This window comes from Nelusetta ayraudi, unplaced genomic scaffold (assembly GCF_046127955.1).
Source record: "Nelusetta ayraudi isolate G7.1 ecotype Tasmania unplaced genomic scaffold, CSIRO-AGI_Nayr_v1 ptg000045l, whole genome shotgun sequence".
Classification (NCBI taxonomy): domain Eukaryota; kingdom Metazoa; phylum Chordata; class Actinopteri; order Tetraodontiformes; family Monacanthidae; genus Nelusetta; species Nelusetta ayraudi.
The window spans coordinates 1,880,001-1,905,000 of NW_027466095.1; positions in this window are offsets into that span (position 1 = coordinate 1,880,001).

Here is a 25,000-nt window from a genome sequence, read left to right on the forward strand (position 1 = left end):
CTAAGCTACAGTGCTGGCAAAAATCTTTTCCCAGGGCTGCACAACCACGTGTTTGAAACCACGGTGGATGACAACCACGTGCACACCTTGGTAAAAATGGCACCCAGCATTCATTGTACAATTAGGATGCACCATTTGGCGAAGAGAGAGACAGAATCTTGAAAGAAAGATTATGTTCGAAATAAATTCACCAAGCTGGTCCACGTTTACCATCAGTAGTGTAAACCATACTGTGTGTTGTGTGTATTGATAGAATAGTAGTACTCATGTACTATTAGTAGTCTTATTAGTAGTACTAGTAGTCAATAGTTAGTCGCATTCTGTTGTGTAAAACAACCTTTACATGGGTCCATTCCTTGCACCTGGCTTTGTCTTATTGTTAAAAAAAAAAACAACAACCAAACGTTAGCTTGTATTATGGAAAACAAGTTCTGACCTGGAAGTTAAAAAAAAAAATATTACAAATATTTACAAAGGCATTTACACACACGCGCACGCACACGCACACACACACACACACACACACACACACACACACACACACACGTTATTTACATTTTCATTTCGTCAATGAAGGGATTTTACATTGATTGTTCAGTTAACATGTTCAATGTTAAAATATTCACATGAAAAAAACCCTGAAAATCGTTACGGCAGACGTAAAAATGTTTTTGTGAGAAAGGGTTCAAAGTTATCTTGAAATCATTTATGAGGATACTCATATATATATATTATAATATTATAATTAATATTGATGAAGTGTTGTTTGATGTTTTGTTGGCTGTTTCAAGGGTTTATTTAGTTTGTTGTGACACAATCTAAGGTTCAATTTGTTCTTGTGAAAAAAGATAGTGGTCAAAGTGATTGATATTTGTGTTTGTGTTTTTTGTAGTCTTGTCTGGATTTGTCCTGTTCGTTTCTGGTCTGTGTTTGTGTTCCCACTCTTGGCCTGCACCTTGTCGTGGTGAGTGGGCTTTTAACTAAGACAGGCCAATTATATATATTGTGTGAAGCCAGCAAAACAGTCATTATTATGAGAATTACAACTGAAGCACACTAAATAATACACCATAAGTCACATTTTACTTTTCTGTTATTAATCTATGTGTTATGTCAAGCCTCCACAGTGGCGTGCTGCAGTCAAGATGAGACGAACAAGGTGAATGGATGGACGGATTGATGAGCCCAGCGAGCCTCCACCATCCACAGACAAGCCAGTCCCATTTTCCACCCAGAGAGATGGCTCTTCCATCTATCTTTGCCTGCCAGGGGATACAACCAAACATAGTAATTACAGATGGTGTTGTCTCTGTTAAAGTGATACATGAAAAAACAAAAACAAAAAACAAAATATGTTTTGTGATTCATGTTCATGACTGTTCAGAACCGAAATGATGAGTATGTCATCTGTGAAAGAGTAAAAAGCATGTTGGAGGCCAGATTTAGCACTTGGCCTACCACCTTAGCACAGTAGTACAGGAAATTAGTCTACAAACAATGGACATTGTCATACGCAATGCCCATACAATGACACTGTCCCCTTAATACGATGCTTTAGAGCAGGGGTGTCCAAACTACGGCCCACGTGCCAACTGCGGCCCGCAGTCCATTTTTAATTGGCCCGCAAGAAATGTTATAAATAGAATAGAATATGGCCCGCACTTCAACTTTTGCCTGAGTGTATTGCACTTCTTCAGTTTAACACCAGGGGGAGCTGCTCAACACTGAGTGCAATGCAGTTCCTACTTTAAGTGAGTAAAAAATATATTCCACAGTACCCGTGTGTTAATAAGCATGCATGTGCAGGTACACACGCGACAAATATCAATAATGCCCATCAATTCTGTCACTACCCTGCTTTTGCGCACCACTTTCTTAGATGCGTTTTTCTTGTTAACACAGAGTGCACACCGCTGTGCACAGCGTACACACTGCACACGCAAAGTCAGCTGATCTCATCTGATGCAGATTTCCTCCTTGATCAAGTGACATTTGTCAGGATTTTTGACATGAGTGGCGTCGGATCAGCACCGCAGCTGTATGGCCCGGTTTACACGCCCAGCGCAGCTGACACTCACCAGAATAATGCAGCACTCCTGTTATTAAGTCCAGTTCAGTCTGTTAATGTTGACAACCGTTTCAAACGAACGTTAATAGCTGTGTTGCTAAGCCTAATAACTTAAATAACAAGCTTGAAATTTACCCGTCCCATTTTTCCCTTTATTGTTTTTTCTCTGTACTGTAAATCTTATGTCTAAGAAGAAATCTGAGGCTGCTGTTCTGAGAATGAGCTACCAAAGCTTTTTCTGAATAAATCAATAAAGATCCATTTATGGAAAGCTGTGATGAAGGCAGTTTTGTCTTTAATTATATTCAACAGTATAACATATTTGACCACTTTTAATTGATTTTTCTAACTTTAAAACACTAAAGTTAGGGCTGTATACCTAATTTCTAGTAAGTGGCCCAGCCCCTCCTATATTTTTATGTATGTGGCCCTCAGTGAAAAAAGTTTGGACACCCCTGAGTTAGATCCATTCCAAGAACGCTCCATGCCTCCTTCACCACAACTGGATGCAACACAGGTGCAGCTGTCTTGATCTTGTTGCTGCGCTGACATTGGGGACACTCCTCAACCTTTAAAACAAGCTGTTGTGTAGACTATGACAATCATTTCAATTCTTAGACACTACTGTATACTGCACTTTTAAAGCAATATGTGATTTAGCACATGACTCGCTTAAATACTTGACTGATTGTTTTGTGGGTTTTTTTTCCTTGGGAGTTCACCAGAACCAGAGAGCAAATGGTGAAAAATGCCTACTCCTTGTGACTTTATTAAGAAAGTCTTCTGTCATCCCCCCCACCCCCCCAAAAAAAATATTATTGAATGATTTTAGGGGTATGCCATGCGCTAAATCAGAACAGTCAAGCATTCCTGTCCATTCATTAATAACTCAGTCAAGAGCTCTCACCCATTTTTTAACATCCTCGCACAAAGTCCCCCAATGACACGATGCCAGAACCTTTTCCAGGGTTCTCCTTGTGCCCAAGTGACCAGCATTATCGTGGCACTCATGAAGGATGTCTCGCAGGTGCTTCTGGTCCATCACCACCGGTCAGGGCTTTCCTTTCCAGTTGAAAAACAACTGATCATCTATTGCAGCAGGAAAAAACACAACATCCTTTTCACATAGAATAGCTACAATGGTACATTGACACTGAAGCTTCAGTAAATGGAACTGCATTAAAATGTTGCAAACATAGGTCGACATGAACAGCTAATTGCGAGCATAGAACAAAGTTCCATTGCACTACTGAAGGGAGGTCCTAAATATTCATCAAATTATTACCTGTAAGACCATTAGCTATATAAAAGCTATACATTGAAAAGGGTTACTTACATATTTTTACACAACAATCAATGAAGAGCAGAACGGATGGCTTTTACAAAAGAACTATCAATAATAAGAATGATAAAAAAAAAAAAAAAAGCTGAAAAGAACAAGCGACCTTGAGTCATATTTTAACTTGATCTACTGAACTTTGAATAGGCGCCGTGTGTTAATGAGAAAATAAAACTCACTCGCCATTGATGAAATGCTTTTTTGACTCCCTCCGAATCATCCGTTTTCTATTCCGCTCATTGTTGGAATTATGTGTGTGTGTGATATGTTTTGTGTTTTATGTAATTCTACATACTTCTACGAAATGTTTTACATAATTCTATGTAAAACATTTCGTTTTCCATTGTCCCACTGTCCATTTTTTTGCTCTTACTAATGCTTCCCAAACAACTCTCCTCACTCTCCATACATAGGGTTTAAGAGATTAAAGCAGTGGTCTTCTGTTAAGATTATATTTGCTTCTTTCTCCCAGGCACTTTTGACATATAATGTTGATGTCTTTTTGTGTGATTGTAGGCAGGAGTATATTCTGGAGACCACTTTATTATGAATTTTACCTTTATATGCACTTATTAGAATATCGATGAGGTCTGTGTCACCCTTTTTTTTTTTATTAGAATTTGATATTTTTATTAAAGTGATGCCGAAGCTGAAAGTATCTGTAGAAGTCTTGTTTGTCTAGATTGTGGTTTGCTTGTAGTTGTTGGAAACTGTCAAGGCCTGAGACAGATGTAATTACACAATATGAAGTAATGCCTCTACGAGTCAGCTCTTTAAATCTCAAGTCAAGTTGTGCTGGTTTGAAATCTCTATCATGTTCGACCCATCTTAATAACCAAGATTATTTTTCCAGGTGCGCTTTGCTCATCTCTTTGTACCAAATATTTAGGGGAGTTTTTATAACATCACATAGGTTATTAGAGTATATAGTCTTGAAAGCTTTGTCACCCAGCAGAGATTGAAGTGGGATATCTAGTTGGTCAAATTCTAGCTCCTTCCATTTTGCATCGTAACCCGCCCTGCACCAGTATATTACTACCACTATATACTGCAGTTGTGCTGCTTTATAGTCATCCTCCAAGCATGGGAGTGACATCCCTCCCTGTTAAGTGTAATGTTTTGTAGCGTACCCTTGGTTTCTTGTTCTGCCATATGAATCTAGAAATGATCCGATTCCATTCACTGAATTTCTTATTGGGTATTTCTACAGGTAGCGATTGGAGTAGAAATAACAATTGTGGTAAAATAACCATTTTTTAAGTATCTATTCGGTTGTAAAAATCAAGTACTAGGGGGGTCCAACTGTCCAGATCATTTTTAATTTTGGTTGTGATGCTACCGTAGTTTACGCTATATAAATCTTTGGGGGTCTTGGGAATATAAAGACGTAGGTATTTCAAAATTCTGGTTTTCCATTTAAATTTAAAGGACTTGCGTATGTTTTCTTGAGGTATGTAATTAAAAGTAAGAGTTTGAGTTTTCTCTATGTTCAATTTGTATCCCGAATATGAACCACATTGGTCGAAGTAGGGCATTAATTTAGGGAGACTGGTATCCGGGTCGGATAAAGTCACCAGGATGTCATCTGCATATAAACATGTCTTATATTCTTTCCCCTTGAATAGTATTCCCGTGATTTCTGGGTCTTCCCTAATCTTTTGAACAAGTAGCTCTATAGATAGAGCAAACAAGATGGGGCTCAGTGGGCAGCCCTGTCAGCAACCCCTCTCCAAACGGATTGTACCTGAAAGACTGCCATTTATTCTGATCCGGGCCACAGGTGAATTATATTTAGATTTTAAACATTTTATAACTGTATTGTTAAAGCCAAAACGTTGCAGGACCAGGTATAAAAATTCCCATAGAACAGAGTCAAAAGCTTTTTCTGTGTCAAAGCTAATTGCTAAGGACATTGTGTTTCCTTTGCTCATTATATGTAACAGATGTATAGCTCGCCTAACATTGTCTTGTGTTTGTCTATTTTTAACAAAACCTGTCTGGTCCAATTAGGTCAGGGATAATATTTTCTAGTGTGTTGACAATAATTGAAGTGAAAATTTTATAATCAGTGTTTAAAACTGAGATAGGTCTGTATGAGCTGCAATCTGTCCTAGCTTTCCCTGGTTTCAGTATTACAGATAATATGGCCTGTTTCCAAGATGGTGGGGTCTCGCCACCTTTTAAGACATAGTTAAAACAATTTAATAAATAGCAGTGGGGTCAGAGAGTACCTAAAAGTCTTATACCATTCTGCTGGTAGTCCATCTCCCCTGGCTGCTTTGCTTGTTTTCAGTTTAGAAATTGCCTTGTCGACCTCTGCATTTGTAATCTCTGTAGTTAAGCACTTATTTTGTTCAGTGACAATAGATGGCAGGTCTAGGGATTTCAAAAAATTGATTGACTGTTACTGCTTCTGCTAATTCGGGTTGAGTGTATAAATTCCTGTAGTATGATTCAAAAGACTTATGTATCGCTTCTGGCTTATAACACATCTGGTTGGTGACCGGGTCCTTTACTTTATATATGGATCTTCCAGACTGTTGTTTTTTAAGTCTCCAGGCTAAGAGTTTTTTAGCACGGGGTCCATTTTCATAGTGGGTTTGTTTGATATACTTAAGTGTAAGTTCCTCCTGGTCGTTCAGTTTCTTATTTAGTTCTGATTTTACTACGGTTATTTGTTCCAATAAGGTGGGGTCGTTAGTCTCTACATGCTTCTGTTCCAGTGAGTCTAATTTACTTGTCAAGTCGTTAAGGTGTTTAAGTTTTTCTTTTTTCCTTTGTGATGCCCAACTTATAATCTTCCCACGCAATACTGCTTTTCCAGCATCCCATAAAATACTCTGTGACGTCACTGTGCTACCGTTAAGGTCTGTATATTCCTTCATTTCTTTCCTAATGTAATCTTCAAATCGGGTGTCATTTAATAGGGAGGTGTTGAGTCTCCAAATAGTGTTTTTGTGTGGGACACCTACATTTATTTTCACATATACACCTGAGTGATCTGATATGTCGCTAACACCAATTCTACAATCTAAAACCCTGTGTCTGTCTGTTCTGAACATAAAGAAATAATCGATCCTCGAGTAAACTGAATGAGGGTGAGAGTAAAAAGTCAATTGTTTAGTGGATGGATGAAAATCCCTCCATACATCAAACATACCAATCCTTTTAATCATCTTCTTAATATTTAGTGACTCAGGATTTGTTTTCTTTGTCGGGTTTGATGAGTCTAGAGTGGGATGCAGCTGTACATTCCAAGGGGACTCGTGCCACGCAAAGCCTATTCCGACCTGGCGATCCTGTTTGAATCCATTAGCAACCAGCTACATTACCCCGGGCAGCTTCACGGGTACAGGTGGATGTATGCTAAATGCAGAGAAAATGGACTGCGTGTGAGAAAAGAGTCTGTGCGTTTGGTTTTGAAGGAGCTGGATCCAAGAGGAGTGTCATTAAGGCAAGCGGGGCGTCTCAGACGGAGGAATTACTTCTCAAACTTCTCAACATCATCTGGCACCTGGACTCATATGATGAACTGAAGCCATATGGTATTTGTGTGAATGGATGTATCGATGGCTTTTCAAGAAAAATAATCTGGCTCAATGCTTACACAACAAGTAGTGACCCAAAAGTAATTGGAGGGTGCTACATAGAAGCGGTACAGCGTTTTGGGGGGTGCCCTAGAGTTGTTCGAGGCGACCTTGGAACCGAAAATGGCCATGTTAGAGGCTTCCAGCGTTTCCTCGTCCCTGTTCAACCAGACGACACCCTCGATAGTTACTTGGAGGGGGCCAGCACCGCCAATCAAAGAATTGAATATTGGTGGGGTTTCCTGCGTGGCCAGCGCATGGAGTTCTGGTTAGCCTTGTTATCAGACCTCAGAGACAACGGGCATTTTGATGGCGAGTTTCTGGACAAAAGTCTCCTGCAGTTTTGTTGTATGGGCCTCCATACAGGTGAGTTCATGAATAATGTTTTATTTTCATTTTGTGCGCATGTGTATGTGAGTGAGAGAGAGGGGAGGGAGGACAGAAACTGGAAAGGGGGTGTGTGGGAAGACAGGCCGACAGAGACGGGAGGAAAGGAAAAAGAATGCTAAAGAGAAGGGGTAGCAAAGGGAAAGGAACAGAGATGGAAGGGGAGAGAGATGGAACAGAAGGGTAGAAACAGAGAGGATAAGAGATGGGGAGAAAGAGGGGGCGGGGAGGGATGAACAGAGACAGGGAGGGAGGGAGAGGGTGGGGTTGCTCATGTGTGAATGCTGTAATTTAGTGTTTTATTTATGTTCTGCTGGCACAGCTCTTCCTAAATGTATACATTTTCTACAGGATGAGTTGGATGACACTGCACAGGTGTGGAATGCACACAACATCAGGCCATCAAGAAACCTGAACGTCCCCATCGGTCGGCCTAATGTGATGCATGCTGTTCCTGAACTTTACCGAACAACAGATTTTCACTCCCCTGTTGAAGATGAACACATTCAACTGTGCAAAAAGGAATGTGTCTTTCGGCTGGCTGTACCATGTAATCCAGAGATTTATGAACTCTGTATCATCTTTATGCCTGAGTCCCATCTTGCTCCACCAACAGATCCGTATCAGGCTGTGAACTTGTATTTGCACCTAAGAGAGGCCATCACTGCATCTCTCTAAACCACCCGACCCTCTCCACAGGATGGACACTTATTCCACTGCAGTGCGCCTCCCCCTGACCCTATCCAGAGAATGGACACTAAATTGTTGTGAACCTCCTGTTATTTTGTGTATTGTTAAATCTCTAGTGTTCCTTTTAAAAATACACAGGGATATTGGTTATTTACTGCACTGCTTTGTTTCTGTTATTTCGCAATCCTTACGGTGATGCTATTTACTGAATTTACTTTTTGACCTGAAGGTCGTGTGTGCAAAGAGCTGTTAAATAAAAGTAGCCATGTGAAAGAACTTAACTATGTTCAGAACAAAGTTGTTGAAACATTGAGAAACACAGAAGCACAAGGTTACTTTAAGATTTACTTTAATTATTCTTCACTTCCATGAATTAATGAACATTAACGTGATTCTTTAAAGTCAACAATTCCTGAAAAATTAAACCGGTGTTGGACAACTCGTTCTGAATGCTTGGTTAGAGTAAACAGATGGACCTGTAAGCAGTCATTTTCAAAACAACATTTTCACTTTCAACAACAAAAAAAAAAACACCCTCATAAAACTCTGCTGAAGCATTTACTATTCTGTAACACAAGTGTAACTATGGAAGCAGATAGTTACCATAATCCAAATAAAAATGCAATAGCAGAAATGCTTTTAAATTTTAAGAACGAAGCTGCATTATTGGACTCATAATTAAAATGGTTAATAAGTCATTCAATCTGCATTTTCATTTTCTTCTTCAAGACTGCTCATTCTTGTACTTAATTCAAATGAAGGAAAACACATTTGAGATTTAATTTTCAAAACATGCACCAGCAAAGAGTTACCAAAATTCAATATGAAATGTAAAATTCAAAAATGAAAAAGCAATAGCAGAATGCTTTTTCATTTTAAGAACAAAACTGCATTATTTGACTCATAATTAAAATCATTAAGAAATATTGCTATATGCATTTTCATTTTCTTATTCGTGTCGCACCTTTTATGACACAATCAAAAAGAAAACTGAGAGCATTGCTTTTTAATTTTCGTGGTCCTGCCCTGCACAAGAGTTACCACAACTCCAAAACGAAATCGCAATCTCAAAGTAAGCGCGCGGCGCAGGAAAGTGACGTCAGCAGCTCGCGACAGAAAGCACAACAATATATTGCAATATTGATTTTTTTTTTCACCCACCCCTAGTTGATAAGTGTATGAATAATTGTGTGAATGTTACCGTGGCAGCTGGGGAAACCCTGCCAGATGACTCCACGACGGTCTCCATGTGGTCCAGCAGCACAGCCTCACTGAACCACACGGGATTGGACGGGATGTCTGTGTGAAATGCAGTCTCAACAGCTGTTGGTACTGTCTATAAAAAAAGAGGAGAGGAAATCAGAGTCAACTTAGGATAAGTGTTCATTTTTAAAATAAAAAGTTGCACTGTTTGACAAATACACGATTGGGGGGGGGGGGGGGAAAGAGGGATGAACACAGGTTACCTCAACCTCCTGTCCAACAAGAGTCCATTCAGGAGCAGGTCCATACACTGGCATGTAGACAGGACCTGTCACAACCACTCTGGGAGACACCCTGGGCGATGATTGGTTGTGGCACAACACCCCTGGCCTAGGTGAAGGGGGTGCGAGCTGATGGAGCATGCAGCATGCAGACGCTCCACCAAAATCAGTCCTGAGGTGCACCTAAACAGAAAACAACATGTTAACACATATTTGTCATATCAAATGAAGAGCAAGTAAGGCTGAAGAAGGCAAAACTTACACCATCATAACACCACCATGTACAGCTGACGAAGGGGGAGGTGATCGGCCATATACACAAATGTTAAACCTGGAAGAAGTGTCACATAATCAATTATGTAATCACACAATTCTAAGAAATATCTGTTAGCACAGTGTCACTGAAGAGAAAAAAATACAACAAAAATATGTATTTTACACACCCATGCGTGCAGCAACACGATGATATACTTGACGTAGCGCTGTTTGTAGTTCTGGCTTGACAGCCAGGCGAGGTGGAAAGTCAAGCACAAACACCTACAAAATAGTTGTATAAAAAAAAAAAAACCCAAACAAACATAAAAATGCAAAATAAATTCATGAATATTCTTGTTATTGAACTATGGATCATGGAATTACTTGATATTGATAAAACAAAGTGGCGATGACATTCATGTGTTCAAATTTGTTTGTCACAGCAGATAAACAAACCTTGGGCCAGCGGTCCAACGCAGTTGCCAGTAGCGCAGCAAAATCCTGGGCGGAGTCTGTTACAAGCCCGTGTTCAAGGTTGTTGCCCGGGGCGAGAACACAAAACCATCCACAAGTGGACAGAGATGTGAGTCTCCCACCACCAGAACAAAAACATAAAGAAACTCGTGGCTTGACAAAATCACGACCCATACCTTCTTGTCTGGTTGCTGGGCCTAGGGTTAGGAAACCCTTACCCTAATTACAGCTAACCCTAACCCTAACCCTAACCCTAGTTTCAGCCTTATTGTTAACCCTCATTCAATGCAAGTCTATGGGGTGAATTTTCATTTGGGGCTTCTAGCCAATGAGGAAAAATTTGGAGCAGACACAACAGGGTTACAGCTGAGAAGGCACTTAAGATCCTCAAAGGACTGTTGCCACTCACTAGACCAAACAAATGGTTTCAACGGACTGGTTAATTCTTCTCTCGTGGCCGGCAGCTCCACTGCCTTAGTGCTGGAGATGCCCGCTCAGGGGCGCCGCCAGGAATTTTGGGCCCCCTTCAAAAAAACAAAAACAAATGGGCCTCCTGTGCGCAGCGCTTGTCAAAAGCTTGACATCACTCTAAAAATACAGTATAGTTCAATAATAGTGCTTGAGTCCATCTTGACAGTGTCAATGTATTTTTATTGTGAATTCTCCACAAAGCAAACTCTTAACATTTATGAATGATTCATGAAAAAAACACTTGATGTCTCTCGGACAAAGTTGAGCTTTGACCTTCATAGACTTGCACTGCATTAGGGTTTAGCGATAAGGCTGGAATTAGAGTGAGGGTTTTGGGGTTCCTCATGGGCTAGAAGCCCCAAATTTGGCGTGGGTGTGTCCTGGAGGATCCTGATGAACCTGAAAGTGGCCCCATGTCTCTAGGACAAATTTGACCTTTGACCTCCATAGACTTGCATTGAATTAGGGTTAACGATAAGGCTGAAACTAGGGTTAGCTGAAATTATGGTTAGGGTTTCGGGGTTCCTCAAGAACTAGAAGCCCCAAATTTGGCGTGTGCGCTTCTTGGGAGCTCCTGATGAAAAAGGAAGTGGCCCCATGTCTCTAGGACAAAGTTGACTTTTGACCCTCATAGACTTGTATGGCATTAGGGTTAGCGATAAGGCTGGAATTAGAGTGAGGGTTTCGGGGTTCCTCATGGGCTAGAAGCCCCAAATTTGGTGTGGGTGTGTCCTGGAGGATCCTGATGAACCTGAAAGTGGCCCCATGTCCCTTAGGACAAAGTTGACCTTTGACCCTCATAGACTTGTATGGCATTAGGGTTATCGATAAGCGATACAAACCTGGTGAGTTTAAGACTTAGTGACACTACGTACATGAATATATGGGGTACCCCGTCCTTACTTTGTTCCAACCTTCCCTCCACAAACCTGGCTGTCCAGTGCAGAAGTCAAAGTGAGAGAGAGAACAAAGAAGGAGGAGGGCAGGAGGGCCAAGGAGGATTGGCTTGTTGGTCGGTTGAATGAGCCAATTCTAGAGCTCCCCTCGGTGTCCACACACTGCAAAATATATCTAAGAAATAGACACTTAATTTGAGAAAGAACAGGCTAGAAACAAGTCAAATTATCTGCCAATGCAGTAAGATATTTAGACTTGGTAAGATTTCTTAAAATAAGATGATATATCTAGGCATTTGAAGAATGGAAAAACTCTTGAAATAAACAGTAAAGCACTCATTCCAAGGACTGTACTAAGTCAAATAAACTTGATACTAGCTTCTCAATTCTTTTTTCACGTTTGCTTCTTTCTTAATTTGAATGAAAAGATCTTAAAACCAGACCTGCTAACAGTGTAATTCTTCTTAATTTAAGTGTTCACAATATTAGCTTTTTTTTCTCAAAATGAGACAAAGCATCCACCCCCCCTACGCCCATTCCCCCCCCCCAAAAAAAAAAATAATTCAGCAAACAGAATTAATATTGTCAACAACTATTTATTCACTTAAATTGCTGACAGTGCCTTCACTGCCTTGTAATAAAAACGTCACTAAGGCATTGCATCTTAAAACAACCTCAAGCAATCATTTCTAGAACGCAAGTAACAATTGTTACAATATTCACCGTCATCATTATTGAATATTGATTCAGATTCCCTGACACTCAGTTACACAAAAAAAAAAAAAAACAGTGTGGGGACAGCATATAGTGTTGTGTTCCTATCACCACTGATAACATGTTTGTTCCAACAGACTCCCACCCACCCTCAAGTTACAACTACCAGGGGAGTGTATCACTACCTATGCCTAGTACACAGCTCTACTCCCCAATAAAATCTTTCCATTCTGCCATGGTCTTTTTTGTATGAGGCTGTGGTGTCTCACTCATGGATAGTGTCCTGTAGCACTTCTGTCTGAATGACAGAGAGAAGGGTTGCCACACACTTTTGGATATGTGAGGTGCAGGGCATAGTAGTAACCCATCAGATGAAGCAGACGGTCACTCAAGTCTTCCTTGGCAAGCGTGGTGGCGGGAGTGGCTCCAAGACAGATGAGACAGCGGGTCCCATCAAACAGCAACACAGGCGTGCAGAAAGACCTCTTCTGCGAGTACATTGTGGGATCTTCTGTTGGCTAAAGAAAAAGAAGAAGGAAACGCCACATCCATGCATGGAACTATGAAGTGTTGAATGTGAGAAAATGCAAACAAACTTTCACCTGAATGACATGAAGCAGTGCCTCACTGGCATGTCCCAGCTTCTTCGGTGGTGGACTTGGTGAAGGAAAGAGTGTGGGGAGTGCCCTGAGCAGCGCGATGGAATATTCCACTGGAATAGAACAAATCAACTTTGAGTTCAAAGTTATTCTTCCTAAAAATGAGTCTTATTAGGTTTGTGTTGATCACCAAAAAATCTTATTTTTTCAGCATGAAGAGTATTACCATTCTGCATCTATTCATTCAGCGCAACATAAACCATCCTATGTCCCAGGAAACAGCTACACAGTCAATTAGAGACACAGCAAAATGACTCACCTACATCCAGCGTTATGCGTGGCTTCATCACTTCATTTTTTTTCCAAACACCATAAAATTACACATTGGTGCAGAAGTCTTCCCATCTCTTTTTTTAGTTCATCAATGAATTTTCTGTTGCCCTTATCCAGAATGCGCCGCAGCTCATTCATCGCCTATAATGCAAGTCAGTGTTAAAATCTGCAAAAATGCTTGCTTTTCATCATAAACCAAAACAAGTTAATCACTTACACGATAAAGATCCTTGACACATGGATATGCATCCAGGATCTTTGTTGGCCTTGTCCTGTTCTTTCAGAACATCACTATCAATGAAGGATCTTCTTGCTTGAAACTGCAGGTCAAGAATTTGGGAGACAGCATCTTGGTTGGGTTTTGGTTTCTTGTACAGCTCCTGCAGGGTCTGATAATGTCTGGCCTGTGCTGTCAGACCATCTTTGGCTGATGAAATGGAGGAGACAAATCAGTAAATCAGTCAAATGGATGAAATTGTTTAGAGCATCAAAATATATCAAATGACAATTCAAATGTAAAAATGCCTGTGATATATCATGATATCCAAAACTATCATAACATTGCCTGGATTTCATACATTATCATTATTATTAAAATGGACATGTTTCTACTTGCCCGGACCTGGGACCTTTCTGTGTGGAGTTTGCATGTTCTCCCTGTGTCTGCGTGGGTTCTCTCCGGGTTCTCCGGCTTCCTCCCACACTCCAAAAACATGCATGTGAGGTCAATTGAACACTCTAAATTGTCCGTAGGTGTGCATGTGAGTGTGAATGGTTGTCTGTTTCTATGTGGCCCTGCGATGAACTGGCGACTTGTCCAGGGTGTCACCCTCCCTTCGCCCTAAGACAGCTGGGATAGGCTCCAGCAGACCTCCGTGACCCTGAGCTTGGGACTAAGCGGGTATGGAAAATGGAAATGGATGTTTCTACTTACGTGAAGTGTGGCCATTATCAGAACTGCGCCCTGGTGTGTGACACAAAATAATTGTTGATCCACCAATTGAGTCTGCATCATGATCTTCTTCTTGGTCACTTGCTGAGAAGTCAATGCGATGCCTTTTCTTCTTGTGGCCCCTCTCTGGTGAATCTCTTGTGAAGATTCTTGTAAGTGCTCGCCTGTGGTAAATAAAATTTCACTCATTGAAAGAACAAATAAAGATGGAAAGTGAACATGCACAGATAAAAAAAGTATCAGCCAAAAATAACCACACGCTTCAAAATCTAAGTGCGCAAAATAATATAATCACTTACATGTTTCATTGTTTTGTCTTAATCCTTCAGCATGGGATAATACTCCACTAGTCTTTTAGCCATTGCAGTGACTTCATGCTTAGAAGGGTACCGGACCCCCCTCTCCTTGCTGACTGGCTCTCAAGATAGAAATCATGCTGGTGACAGTGTTTCTCACCAGCCTGCATCTCAGCTCTTTGAACATGACACATTTCCCCTCACTGGCAGGGCGGGCCATCTGGAAGTAGTGCTTACGAGCTTGCTCCAACTCACTGTCTGTATAGAGGGTGGGCAAACTTTTTTTTAGCAACGGGCCACATGACAGACCTGCATCGAGTCGGCGGGCCACGGAAGGGGGGGTTGTAGGTAGGTACAGAATTAGTCCGGGTGCAGAATCGTTCTGGGCGTAGTGACTGCCCGATACGGCAACTCCATTGGGACATACCTCTACATTGCGGTCGAACGTGATATATGGATAGATCCCGGTCAAAACGCTATTCCGCGGGTGATAGATAGATAGATATATAGATAGATAGATAGTGTGTGTTGAATACATACATTTGTCACTTTATATATATATATATATATGTACAGAGAGAGAGAGAGAGAGAATTTTGTGTATACAATATAATACAAAGTACTGTAAATACGCCAGGGATTGACAGAAAAAAAAAAAACCTCGTTGACGGGGGAGAGCACGCTATCGCTATCGCGCTGCACTAACTCGGCAAAGTTACGTGCCGACAAAGTTTCGTTGGGGGGTGCGGTGTTGGGGGGTTATGACTGGCTTCACGTGGGCCGGACAGAGACACGCAGCGGGCCGGATGTGGCCCGCGGGCCGGGGTTTGCCCATGTCTAGTATAGACAACATACAGTATTGTGGAGGAGTAGGAAGCTGTAGGGTCCTCTTTGGGCTGCTTTTCACCAAAGGAGTGGATGTCTGAGGACAGATTGGAGATGTTCCTCCTGGTGAAGACACAGTTCCTGGCTTCATTCGGGGCAGCCTTGTCTGGTACGGTGGAATTCTCAGCCGAGAGGAAACCAGATCCAAAACATTATGAACAAGAGACAAACAATAGACCCAATTAGGAAAAAAGAAAAAAAAAAGTGTTATGCTCGATGTTTTCAGAGCAAAGTAGGTAACCAATCACATCTACACTAATAAGGGCCCAAATCCGTTTCCTCCTGAGAAAGTGTTCTGGTCCAGGAAAAAGGTCTCTCAAATCATCACGACGGAGGGTGTGGAGCAAGACTTCATCGATGTTGGCAGCTATAAAGACAGTCCAATCATTAACAAACCTTTTACACTTAACAACTCATACATTTTTTAACTAATGAATTTAATTCAACTTGACAAGTCAAACCAAGTTTGTTTTGTGCCAATTTCTGTTATCAGAATTAATTGTAAATGCAATTCAGTTTAGACATTTTGTCTCAAATTTGTAAAATACTTCTTTTTGAAATCAGTGTCAGCATACAGTTATTTTAATTACTTCGCGGACAAATCACAGTCATGGAAATTTTTTCATACCTACACATGACATAACATTTAAAATTGATACTGTGACATCATCCAGCTCATCCATTATTGGCCCCGGTTTGGATGTCCATTTAATTTCTCCTCAATCTGGCAGGGAAAAAAAATCATCATATTAAGGTCACAGTTAGGACAAGCTGGCCTTCCGACTCAAGATCCATTTTTTTACAATGCCCATCTGCCATGGATCCCAAAGTTCTCATGCAATTAAAAGTTGTGACACCTTATCTGAATGATAACCCTAGACAGCTCAACGGATTGCTAGTCATACAGACAACAATCAAAATTGGAGTGAAACTTGTAACCACAATGCCTGCAACATGGTGGTACTTATGGTAATAATCATCAAATACCAGTGTTCTTCGTGACAAAATGACAACATCTGATAGGATTGTGCCACCTTGAACTGCAATCAACTTAAATTTTGATAAAAACAAGCAAATTGTACCTAAACTACATCTTCAATCAATCCAATTTGAGCACCCTCTACTCCATAAACTGAAGATACTGCAATACAAACTTGGTAGTACAGTATTTCGTCATGCCACATATAACTAGGAATACTAATTGCTTGTTCACATGACTAGAATTGCAGTACATCAATCCAATACAAAATACACACTTGTCATCAAGCTCATAAATCCATCGAGTCGAGATGAGCACGTGCAAGGAGTCGGACTCCGTGAGTTCACGTAAACAGAGCATTGCGTTTGCGTAAATTATGCACGGCTATCGAGCTAGAAGCCGAGTCCGATTTGGTGCACACAACCACACTATAATGCCTCTCAATGTCCTAACCCATGCCACGCAACACAAACGTGAAGAACCGATTTGAGTTTCTCACGGGACCAGCAGTGAAGTCACAACCGTCGCCCCACATGAAATGTCGCAGCAGGAGCCTGAGGATTTTCTGAGTCAACATGCTGATCAACAGGTAACGTAATGTTGGCTTCCTTGACGACATTAGACAACTCCCTCTTTATATTTTATTCATATTTTAGTACAAAGCCTCCTTGTTTTATGATCTGCTCCTGTTTGACTTGTTCAGTTTTTGTTTTGACATTATGTTTGTTAGTATTTATTTCAAATTAACAAGAAGTACCGGTACATATATAATATAACACTTGCGTCAAACAAAGAATAACTAACTGTACATATCATGTCTACAGGAAGGAGCTGGTACATTAAGTGAGAATATTCAAGAATATTAAGAGAAGATATATTCAAGGTTGTCCTAAGGTCAACTGTACCAACCATTGCCAGAGCTTATGGAGCAATTTGATGTTATTGTACAGTAAAAATGGAATATTGGAGCTGTCGCAAAAAGGCTTAATATCTCCAAAATGATACTGTACATATGCTTGATAATGACTGAAGATATAGTCAGGGTGTTCCTTAGGTCAACTGTACCAACAACTGACAGAAATTATGGAGCAAAGCAATGTTACTGTCCAGTAAAAAATTGACTACTGGGCCCTTTTTGCCTGTTTGAAAAGCTAAAAAAAAAAGGAAAACAACAAGTTTGAGACTTAATATCTCCAAAATGGTACATTAAATATGCCTTCTAATGATTGAAGATATATTCAAGGTTGTCCTGAGGTCAACTGTACCAACCATTGACAGAGCTTATGGAGCAATTTGATGTTATTGTACAGTAAAAATGGAATATTGGAGCTGTCGCAAAACAAAACAAAAAGCCAACTTTAAGGCTTATTATCTCCAAAATGATACAGTAATCAATCACATTTAGAAATCAAATGTTTCTAAATGTCAAGTCAGTAATGTCAAGTCAGTGCTTGATGTGTCATCAGCAGGCGTCGGCGTCAGTAATGGGGCATCGGCGGGTTTCGGGCGGAATCGCCAGCCGTTGGGAAGCGTTGGCGGGTGTCGGGGACTCGTGGCCAGGTGGCGGACGTCACGGCAGGCAGTGGCCAGGTGGGCTCAGTCCCGCAAACGCTGCTTACAGCTTTAATTTGGTATTGCTTTGATAACATTGTTTAAGTTGAGTTTAAATTTACACTATTTTTTTTTTCTTAGCTGCTAATTGTTCAAAAATGCTGATGTTAAAAGTGTGTTTGCACAGTAAATGTTATGGCTTGGAGATGGTCCAAAAGAGAAAGGAGTACAACACTGCTAAAAGAATTCTGAAGGAGAAGGGCATCCGGTTCCAGACGCCATTCACCAAGATGAGGACCCACTGGGATACGCGGAGAGAGACACGCCATAGTTTGGCCATGCCTGATCTACAGGAAACACATCTCTCTCAGCAAGAGCTAAATCAACATGATTTAAAAGCTAAACTCGACACAACTAATGGCAACAGAAGTAAGACCCGCCTGTCGAAACTTGTCAACGTCTCTCTAGCCGAACTCGGGATGTTTGATGTTTGGAGGGATCTCCACCCGTTACAGGACTATTTTCTTTATTAACATTACAGACAGATACAGAATAGAGGAATGTAAAATAGGAACGACTGACTTGTACTGACACAGTATTAATTACCTTATTATTTGTCTAAATAAAAGGAAGAAAAACACACTTTGGAGATTAAATGTGGGTATGCTAAATAATCCAAAAACACTGGAGGAGGTTAAGAAAGAGATTAAATGCTCTATGGAGGAGAACATAGATAGTCCAGTAGACACTACCATACTGTGGGACACAATTAAAGCTGTGCTGAGAGGGAGGTTAATAGCGAGGGCAGCCTATCAAAAAAAGACTAGATGTGGCGAGGGGGAGGGTCTGGCGGAGGTGGAGACAATTCAGATGGTGGGTATCAAGGAAAATTGGGGGGGTGGGGGGGGGTTGCCTGACAACGCCACCTGGGGAGTTGCACCCCAGGAAATAAACTATAATAAAATTCCTCGGGCTACACAGGTTCGTTACGCTTTGAAATTTAAGAGGACGAGACGGACTTCCAATGAAACAGCTTTATTTGACAACAATTTAAAATAGACCAGGTTGAGCTGCCTGAGTGTCAAGGAAATAAGTACCATACCAAAAAGACTGTTCAACATTAGAAAATAAGGAGAACAGGGCCAAAGAAACCAAAGAAAACTCAAAAAAGGGAATAAACAAAGCTAAGGGAATCACTACAAACCAAAATTCACGCTACGCCAACTCCTGTCCTAAAGAAAAGAGAACAAAATTAACATACTAATACCTTGAGACACCCAGGCAAGCGTTAAACAGTTAGAACGAAAGGAAAACTTTTATTTATTCTTCGCGCGCACACACACGCACACGCACACGCACACGCACACGCACACGCACACGCACACACACACGCACACACACACGCACACACACACGCACACACACACACACACACACACACACACACAGGATCAAAACCCAAAACAAAAAGGTAACGATCACTGGGGAACAAGATATTAATGAACTAAAAAAGGAAATCAAACTATAACAAAATCGCTACTCAATAGAAAAGCCAAAGTTTCACCAAAATTTCACAACAAAACAAAGAAAAGAAAACCAACCAAAGAAAGTGGTTACGCTAACAAAAGAAACAGACAAACTGAATTGTCTAAACCAAATAAACCAAAATCAAAGGAAAAGTGTCCGCGTTGTGGTGGTGACACCGCTGTTACCTGGCTAGACTGCTGCGGCAATTGATTGCGAGGACATCGCCACCGCAACAGTAACAGAGGGGAATGGAGAAAACAGAGGAAGACGGAGCGACTGCACCCAGGCAGGGGGTTGAGACCAGCGTCCTTCCAGTACCCGTCTCGGCGCACCGGTGTTCAACTGCAAGGCAGCCTCCCTACCGAGCGCCAGAGGAGGGGGGGGGGGGGCTGCGGCTTTAACAGCCAAGCGGTGAATGCACAACGATCACGCACACACAGCGCCACCTCCCGATGAACGGGCACCCGCCAGGGTTCCTCCTCCAGCTGTGCTTATGGCCCAGCCCGCTCTGGGATTGCTAGCCGAAATGCTAAGAACTGCGAAGGACAGAGTTCTCAGCGTGGACACGCCAGAGGACAGAGTGCTGACTCCAGCCTGCGCTTGTTTTTAAAAGAGCTGCTTTCACTCTGCACTCTGGCGCAGGTGTAATCAGTGCGTTTACATGCAGAGCTTAATCGGACTAAGTAATAATTCGGTTTTCTCGTCCAATCGGAGTTCTCACCTTGTCCATGCAGCACCTTATACATGCAGCTGAGAAATTTGAATTACTGACGGGAATGTGTCCTCCTCCCAACAGTAGGGGGTGGAGTGAGCCTTTTCAGCTGGTCAGCTGATTTCGGTTGGCATATTACATCATTATGATATAAAATGATAGTTCATAATGTACGTGTTACTTACTTTGCAGATAAGCTGTACCCTATTTCTTGTGCTCATGGTTATCTTAAAAGATAACCATGAGACAAGAACGTTGTTTGCTGTTGGAGGGCTACAACAACACAATGTCTTCGATGCTACGCTTTGTGCCGTCGCCACGGACCCCAAACTCTAGTTCTTGTTGGATGCGGGTTCTGCGCAGACTAGTGGGAGAGTTTGTGTACAGGTTTTGCAAAGGAACGGTGTCTTCAGTTATACACACGCTCATTAAAGTGCCGACCGTGGAGGAAGCTTGTGCCGCTGCACGCCGTTTCCAGCAGAATAACAGCGAAATTATCGAAATAAAAACAAATCAGAAAAACATCTCTTTGCTGTGCTTTTATTTACAAAGTTGAAATTCTTCTAACATATAAAAAAATGTGAACGAAAAGGTAGAAATATAAATACGAAGGAATACGTATTTGTTCAGGGCTGCGCAAAGCCGGAGCCCTGCATTTGCTGCGCTACCCTTTTTAAAAAGGTCTCTGTTGTGTGTTATTTTAATATGTCCATCTCTTTTAGAAGAGAAAGCACCGCCCCGGTCTCATCCTCTCTCCAAATGTCAACATTCTTATTCGCGTTTGCTGGTTGTTTCGCGCCGTCTGTTTTGTTAGACGACGTAGTTGTGCGGTGGCGCGTGCGCACTTGCATTGTCCAGTTAATCGTCCGACTAAGGCGTATACATGGCCGAGAAATTAGAATTCCAATCGCATTGTCTGGGTGTCTCAATCGGAGTTCTCCGATTCCAATCGGAGTTCTCAAACTCCGATCATAATCGGACGAAGGCAATAATTCAAATTTCTCCAGTACCATGTAAACGCACTGAGGGACGCAAAGATTGCACTCCGGCGCAGGTGTGATTGATGACGCGAAGGTGGGGGCAAACCCACCTGCCACATTGAGAAGAAGGTTACAAGAAGCTGGTAAACCAATGAACAACTCTGGAACAGCAACACAAAAGCAATAAGGACGATACAGTGTCACAACAAATAATCGGTGTCAGAAGGGAAATAGACGATGTCTTGAGGCTAGATGTTGAGAAAAAGCTGAAATTCATTAAACAGACCCACTATGAATCAGGCTGTAAATCAACCAAATATTAAGCAAGAGGAATAAAGGCCCAGCAAGCTTCTCATGCAATATGTAAAATTAGAGACCCATTAACGAAACAGCTACTACTTGAACCTGAAGAAATAGAGAGGGTTTTTAAAGATTACTATGAAAATCTATATACCCAACCCACGGCTAAAGAAGATTGTGAGATGAAAGAATTCCTTGACTCATTGGACCTACCAGCCATTGGAGATGAGCAAAATAGAAAACTCATTTCCAGTATAACCAAAAAAGAAATAGATGCTGCCATTAGCAGGCTTAAAATCAACCAAAGCGCCAGGTAGTGATGGGTTTCCTAGTGAGTGGTATAAAACATTTGGAGAAGAATTAACCCCGATACTCCTAAATTCTTTTAATCTGATTCTGACAGAGGGCAAACGGCCTCCCTCATGGAAAGAGGCTGTCATTCCAGTTATTCCAAAAGAAGGGAAAAATAAGGAACTTTGTGAATCGTATAGGCCCATTTCAATCTTAAATGTTGACTAGAAGATCTTTACTTCAATCATCTCAAAAAGACTTGAAAGTTTTATGCCGGACTTGATAGATGAGGATCAGTCAGGTTTTATAACAGGTAGGCAGACTCAAGATAACATTAGACGGGACCGTCTAGGGCTGGACGATAATTCGATAACGATATATATCGATCGATAGACGTGTGCTGCGATCGGAAAAAAAGGGGTCGATAAAAATTTTGATAGAAAAAGTTTCACTTCCTTTTTCATCATAGCCAATCATGTAGCTTAATATTACGGTCATTTCTTCCTCCAACCAATCGCAAACGCAGACCCGGCGGCTCCACGTTGTCGGAGGAATCCGCTGCCAGCGCCAGCACCAAGCAAGTAAAGCAGACCAAACTGGACTTCTTGCAGTAAATACGACAAAGCGTCCAAGCGCCATAAGGACATCACCCATGTAGTAACATGCTTCATAGCGAGGGATATGCTGCACATAACCACCGTTGAAAAGCTTGGCTTCAAACAGCTTCTCGCCACTCTTGACCCGCGATATGAAGTTCCAGACTGCAAGTATTTTTCAAACACAGCTCTTCCTCGTCTGTACAACGAGTGCAGGGAATCAGTGCAAAACGAGCTGTTAACCGCCACAACTTCAGACCTCTAGTCGAGTCGCACGTTCGAGCCCTATCTCAGCCCATTTTTTTAAATAAATAAATAAATAAATGAATAAATAAATAATAATAATAATAATAATAATAATAATAATGATAATAATAATAATGATAATAATAATAATAATAATAATAATAATAATAATAATAATAATAATAATAATAATAAAAACAAACAAACAATTCAGTTGTGTTTAAAAAAGGTGGTTGAATAAAAGTTTGAATTTGAATTCAGTGCTCGTGTGTTCTTTATTAAAAGTCTGTCATGAAGTAATAGTATAAAACATCCAGCGCTGCAATTAAAATATGTTTTAAATTTTTTTGATAATTATCGATATCGATCAATATGACTTTTTTTTATATCAATATGCTTTTTTTCTATATCGTCCAGCCCCAGGACTGTCCTATACATAATAGATTAGCTCCAAAAGTTGTTACTGGTGAGCCTTGACTGTGTGAATTGGAGATTTCTGTATCAAGTTCTTGGGAAACTAGGGTTCCAAGAAAAGTTAATACAGTGTATTCAAGGTCTCTACCAAGAACCTACGGCAAGGGGGAGGGTCTGGCGGAGGTGGAGACAATTCTGATGGTGGGTATAAAGGAAAATGGGAGGAGGGGGGGTTGCCTGACAATGCCACCTGGGGAGTTGCACCCTAGGAAATAAACTATAATAAAATTCCTCGGGCTACACAGGTTCGTTACGCTTTGAAATTTAAGGGGACGAGATGGACTTCCAATCAGTCAGCTTTTTTAACAGGTAGGCAGACTCAAGAAGACATTAGACGGGTCCTATACATAATAGATCAGATCCAAAAGCAGGGCCTGCGAGCTGTTACTGGTGAGCCTTGGCTGTGTGAATTGGAGATTTCTGTATCAAGTTCTTGGGAAACTGGGGTTCCAAGAAAAGTTAATACAGTGTATTCAAGGTCTCTACCAAGAACCTACGGCAAGGATAAAGATTAATGGTACTCGTCAAGGATGTTGCCTTAGCGTTACATTGTTTGCTATGTTCATTGAGCTGCTGGCACAAATGATCAGACAAAGTAACAATCTAAAAGGAATACATATAGGAGAGCAGGGACATCTAACAGGGCTTTTTGCTGATGATATTATTTTGGTTCTCCAAGACCCGGACAGAACATTACCTCATTTGATGTTGATAATAGAAACCTATGGTAAATACACAGGCAACAAGTTACATGTGTACATGCTGCCCTCAATATCAGGCACGATGGAAATAGATAGAGGCCGGCAGAGAAACGACTCTCACACTGGCATTAGTAGGAGACATAAGAACTAAATCAGCTCAACAAAGCCAAAATGAAATTATAAAGCACACACCGACTATCTGGAGTAAGATGGTAAAAGAAAACCATATGGAGGGAACTACTAATGTGGCCTTCTCTTGATCCCAGATTTGAACCAGGAACCACAGACATTGAGTACAGACGATGGTGGGATAGGAGTATAACTGCAGTATGCACACTCGTTCACAAGGGTTTTAAAAAGTTTTGGAGAGTTGAAAAAGGAATTTGGACGAGGAAACAAAGATTTATTTCGATACATGCAATTCAGAGATTACTATGATAAAAGAATCAAACCAAAATCATCTGGAGAGGGCAATATAGTGATAGATATTCTGATCGCAGCCTGTAAAAAGATGAAGAGAAAAATCATTTCTAAAATCTATCAGGGCCTTCAGAAACAGAACAGCAACAAACGCAGGATACATCAAAGCCAAATGGCAGAAAAAACTAAGCATGAAAATATCAGAGGAAGGTTGGCGTTCCATGTGGGATGCACAGCATTCATCCACAAGTTCAAAGAAGTGGTGAACAATTGTTTGGAAAAATTTGATCCGTTTCTTCATATAAAAAGTAAGGGTGTCAACGTCGCTTTATCGCCGACAATTTTTTTCATCGCGCGATTAACGCACACGGTGCTTTTTGAACCTTTGGCCGCTCCGTAGATTGTGGAAACGGGAAATGAATTGACTCACAGCACACAGTCATACGCTTGCAGCCGGCTTGAAAGCACAACAAAAAAAAAGAAAAAGACACTGAGCGTAGATGAGCACTAGGAAGGACTAACATGGATAAGGCGTCAATTGTAAATGGAAAGTTCCACTTCAAAACCCTGCCAGATGGCAGTCTTGACAGGACAAAAGTGATATGCATTTACTGTAAAGCTGTATTTAGTTTCCACCGGAGTACGAGCAGTCTTACGTTTCACTTGTCTGCGAAGCATACAGCTGACTCGGAGAGCCCTCCGCCCCCTTCTGAGGTAAAGCAAACCACGTTGGATGGTGTGGCACGGAGACCACTGGCCGCGTCCACCACACGCCAACTTTCAACAGCGGGGG